The sequence below is a fragment of the Macrosteles quadrilineatus genome, unplaced genomic scaffold, assembly GCF_028750875.1.
Source record: "Macrosteles quadrilineatus isolate MER2022 unplaced genomic scaffold, UCM_ALF_1.0 Scaffold_9__3_contigs__length_116548681, whole genome shotgun sequence".
NCBI lineage: Eukaryota > Metazoa > Arthropoda > Insecta > Hemiptera > Cicadellidae > Macrosteles > Macrosteles quadrilineatus.
Window position 1 is genome coordinate 59,533,216 of NW_026542602.1, and position 6,000 is coordinate 59,539,215.

Sequence of the window (6,000 nt, forward strand, 5' to 3'; positions counted from 1 at the left end):
GTTACCGAATTTCCTACAGATCAAAAAACAGCCTAACCCAGATCCTCAACAAACCAAAGCATAGCAGAGTAAACGATTATGAAGCTTCGGGGATATATAAACTCAAGTGTGCCACTTGCCCTAAGTATTATATTGGCCAAACAGGCCGAAGCTTCAAAACCCGATACAAAGAACACCTTCCCAGAAATTCCAATACCAACCAGTCCACATACGCTGAGCATCTTATAAATCATATGCACTCATATTCGACCATAGACCAAGACCTAGAAATCCTACATAAAGGCCCAAAAAGCAACAAGCTGGACATAATCGAACAATTCCATATATACAGCAATACTAAATCCAACCCGTCTGAAGTCCTCAATGACCAACGTAATTTCTCAGCAAACATAATTTTTGATACACTTCTGAGAACAAATAATCAATCAGACACCTAGCCGCATCAATCCAAATACATCCATCATATGTTTTTTCATTCCGTAGTCAAAAAATGTCAACATAACCTCAACCCACAATCTGACTAAATTTTGACAGTTCTACCGGCAGCGTGTTCCCTGACTGAAGTGAGGTTATCCCACTGTTTTATAAAACCATGGTTTTTATCCCTAAACTCAGAATATTATTTATGTCAACTGTAATGTGTGTCTTCGTGTTAAATGTCAACATTTCTACGAAACCCATCGGGTGGATTTTATAACAAAAATTTGGTCTACCTAAACTTCCGACTGATGATGAACCTACGGGTTTGAAATTAATATCGGACCACCATAACAAGGATTGCTAAGGTAAGACTTTACTATTTATTTATTTGATTATATAAGCAATCCAGAGGCTGAAATGATAGAGTTACTATTTGCTATTGGTGTGTGATTTCCGTTATACTTTACAGATATCACGGAATGGGCACACGGGAGGGACTAAGGCTAAAGGTGTAGTGACGTCATATCTCTAGTGGCTAATGTCTACTCTTGAGGATATCAGCAAGTTTGGTTGGTTAGGTTAGGTTATGACAGTTTAATTTTATAATACTAAATTTTAAAATTAATTTAATAATTAATTAAAAATTATAAATAATCATTAATTAGATTTTTATCTTATACAGTTTTTATATGATCAGCAAGTCTGGTTGGTTAGGTTATGTTATGACAGTTTTATTTTAAAAATTAAAAATTTATTTTATAATTTTAAAACAATATTAAAAAGTTAATTTTATAACTAAAAATAAAAAAATTAATTTTTTCAACTTAGCGGTTCTAGCGGCGAACGCTGACACTACAAGATATGTTAGCCTTAGTCCCCCCCGTGTGTCCCACCGCAGATATCAACTGTATTCAACAGCTGATTCATTTGTAAACATTTTATTCATTAATATCGATGAGGCATTTAAACTTTATCAATCAATCAATCAATCAATTATTTAAGATGGGGACGCCACTAGGTGCGTATTGTAACCCAAATATGACTACAGATACTACTATAAAATAATACTATAAAAAATATACTATAAAATAGATAAGTTTACACTAGCATAACTATGTAATCCTAAATTGTTTAGATACATCAAAATAAGCTAGTGCATATAAAATAATCGCACGTTTAAGAGTAATACGTATGAATGTGGAGTGTTGACGATTTAAAAACATGTTTACATGAGTATAGTAAATAGATTTATTTTACAAAACACTCAACATGTATAAGCCCAACGTACAATCACGTGTAGGAAGATACAATAACATAGATGATAATCCAGTCCGCTTCAGCTACGCTCCTATCTCGATCGTCAAACTTTAGCAGTTTTATTTCATAACTTTTCCCGAACTGTCGCTTTAATGAAATTTGTTTCGAATTCTCTTCTGGTCCACTCTTGCCGGCTGTTAATATTAAATAAGATCCATTCTCCTCCCTAAATATCGATTTTGATATCTGCCTCGCATGGAAATACCTCAATGAGATGCATAAACGTTTTGAATGAAACTTGTACCTGTCGGGGCTTTTATAAAAATAGCTCAAAAGTAATGGTCTGACTTAATAAGTTCATATGCACTTCTACTGAGAGATTTTTTTATTTGTCACTTTACCGTGTAATTACATTAATACTTAATCACGCTGACTTAGATGCACAAGAAATATATACTGTAAATGAGAAGAACAATAACTGAGCGCGACGAACAGAAAAAAGAGTTATTGAAATTAATATAGAAATTAACTATATATATTCATAAATATACGACGTATGTAGAGTGTTTTTTATTCACTACTTGTTAATTATTTTAATCAACATTAAACAATTTTATCAGTTAAAACTATAAAACTATTTACAAATGTTACTTGTTCTTTGAAATTATCACTTGTTCATAAAACATACACCCTAAAACAGGATTAAAATATAACATTTAATTGTATGAAAAATGTTCTTAAAACATTCAAGAGTAATTTTAACGTAGGACAAACACACAACAATGTAAACAATAAGATTACTTTACTTATACAATTCTAGGTGCAAAAGTCACTTGTGACATCCAAAGAAACAACAGTACACTAGTTCAGACACGAATAGTTCTTTTTATTTCCGGTGGATCGGTGTTCCCCACTTGGAAAAAGTTTTAACCCATTCAGTCAAAACTCGTGTTCTGAAAACCGGATATTAGAACTTGCAGTCGAATGGAATAATTAAAAGTTGAAAACTACGAGACATCGGCGCACGCGACTGTTTGTGTCAACATCTTGCTTAGGTCTGGTTCATTTCAGTTCACCTAGTTTAATTTACAACTCAAATTTTATAGTTTTCTTTCAGAAAATATAATTTTAATTAATTTTAAGTTCTCAAATATTTTTAAACTTGGATCTTTATATCCTGTTAGAAGTTATTGCCAGTGTGCTCACAGGGATACTAACGACACTGAATTGACTGAGTTGCTAACCTACTGGCATAGACAAACGACAGTACTTGTCAGCGATTAGCGTCTCGGACTTACGGTGCTAGAGATACGAATTCGATTCCTGATGCATCTCGGACTTACGGTGCTAGAGATACGAATTCGATTCCTGATGCATCTCGGACTTACGGTGCTAGAGATACGAATTCGATTCCTGATGCAGGAATATGGGGTTGCACGTTCTCATGTTTAGGCATTAAAGGGTTTTGGACAGCTTTACCTTACCAAGCTCACCAAGTTCTCAACTCCTTCAAGAAAAAGTTCAACAAAATATTTCACTATCCGATGGAAGAGGTATTTTGATGTATAATGTTGTCAACAATGTGGCCGGCTTAGCGTGTCTAACAAGTTGGCATCACTGCTTCCTTCTGTCTCCACCATGTCTCAATCACTGTTTAAAAATGAATCACGTCAAAGATTCACTTTGTTTAAAATTATTCATTTTTATTTATCAGTTCATTTTTTCTTTGGTTGCATTTGAACAGCTTTGGGGTTTAATTTGTATATAAAGTCATTAATTTAATTTTTTATTCGTATATGTAAGAGGGATTAGCAAAATCATCTATCTATTGTTATAAAATTGAGGTGGTGTCTGTCTGTCTGGACAGCTGACGAGACTAAAATACTAAACGGATACAGCCAAAATTAAGCACAAGGAATGTCATAGGTTTATTTAATACCATGAGTTCCCCTCGGGCTACGCCCCTTAGATGCTCTCAAGTTGTCTACGTAAATCCATTAAAAGCCATCAAAAATCGAGGTTGTGACGATGATGTCGTGCCGGACGAGACCGACCCAACTCCGCGAGAAGGAACACAAATAAATCCACGACGGGCACGGAATAGTTTATGTCAAAAATACGAATATCACAAGAAATACGGACCAAAGTTGAGTAATTAACTGAGGAACACGGACCGAGGAACACGCGACCCCGACAATCCTGCAACTTTCTCACGACTTGAATGTTTTGTTAAGATTGGTACAAAGTGTGCCAAGTCTTCCTCCAGTTGATCGTTTACAATTAGAGAATTTGGAGCAAGGTGTATATTTTTTTAGTTAGTTGTAGAATTGTTTTAGAAGTAAGTTGTTACGGCAATTATAAGTAACAGTTATTATTATAGTCAGTAGTTTTGGTGGATTTAAACTGGACCAAATTATAGAATTTTTGGGGTTTTACTAATAATTTTACTATTTGAGGAAACACAAAATAATTTCCACACACACACACATTACAAAGCTATAATCATTTATTCAACACTGATCCCTAACTTAACACACGTTCTTCATAAAATACACGCCTAGTGGGTCGGCAAAGTGTAAATCTTAATCTGATCAAAGGAAAAATCTCAAACGAAGATGCGGAGGAAGCTGTCACATTTCAACCTGAACATGAGAAAATTGATAAAGAAGTATGTAATAATTGTGTAGGTTTGTAACTAAAACCAGCTTCTTCTTTGTCACCATTATACTAAGCTTGATAACAACGCTTAATCGACCACATTAACCAGTTAGCTATGAAATTAAAGAGGCTTCTTTAAAATCTGAAAGTCATCTATTGACCAACTTTATTGTCTTTTCGTTACCTGGCCATAGGAAAGCTTTACTAAAGCAGCCTGTCGCCAGATGTATCGTAGTACTAGGCTAGTATTTAGATGTTACGCCATTAGCATTTTTTACGTTTTTAAACGGAAACTGTGCAAACCCTGGTCTGGTCTGGTTACAATCTAACGACTTTTTTTATTGATAACTATGCTTCCTAACATGCCTTCGTTACCTTAACAAAACTAAACTTTGAACCTTTCCCTGTAAAAATTCCGTATACGTTGGCAAATCATAAACACTGATTTTTACATCATAATTAACGTCACCCTGTAATCTCTAAGCCTAATTTTAATTTCGCCAACCCCTCGGTATTCTATTGAGATTCGGAACGTGACAGGCTCGCGGGTAGACGTCGGTTATATTAATTACCTCCAGTCACAGAACGGTAAAGGCCCAGTTTGTCGTCCCTATGACTTGATCGTAGTTAAGGGTCGGCTGTCACGGAATCACTTTCTCTCGTCAGCGACATCTTGACCTGTCTCCGCTACTTGACAACCAACGGATTGTTTACGGGTCCGCGACACGCATTTGAAGGCTGATTGTAAACTTGAGGTATTTGCGAAGTAGGTGCAGTAAAATAGAAACAGTCAATGTATACATGTAATAAATATTGATTAATCGTTTTCGGTCTTTCCAGAAGAGGACCGCCACTTTTTGTGTGAAATAACCACAGTTCAGGTTAGGTTAGGTACTTTTACATCTTTACTCACACGTCTTTTTCTATTTAATGAACATAAATAACCACAAAAACTTAAAATCTCCAAACTTATTCCACAGTTTAAATAGTGGTGTCCCTCTTCTGAAAAATACTCATTTAGTTACATTTTGTAAGGGAATGCATTTAAAACTAAAGATAAACTATCGTGACTGATGCATGGATCATCGTGAATTAGTCAGTAACAAAACTACACAGATTACCCCATTCTAAACCACTTTACGTTCACATTCTACTTAAAGAAGAGTTTAAAAGCGAGTCGCTGTCTAGGTTAGGCCCTCTTCCTATAAACGATTATCAATTTACAGCTAAAACGGACGTAGTGATGACAAATTAACAATTTCTGTTAACGGTAAGAATAGTAATGACTATCTACTTATTTTCAGATGTAATTTTAGAGCCCCATACGTCCGATTTACTTTCCTCATCTTCTGGAGGGAAAGAACAGTTTACCTTAGTTTTCAACAGCGTTCTTGGCGTGATTGTAGCCAGTTCAAGTCCCTATTCGTCGAATTCCGCCCCGGAAATGAACAATTACGGGTGAATTGCACAACTTTGGATCATCCCGCCGAGCGCTCTTTACAGTAAAACAAACAATCGGAGGAATTTTATCGAACAAAATATATACAAAAGTCCTTCTTGTATAGATAAATCATCAAACTTGTCATACCTCAACTACTATGACTATTTCTTATACAGTATTAAATACTTTAAACGGCTATATTATAAATCATACCAATGGGGACA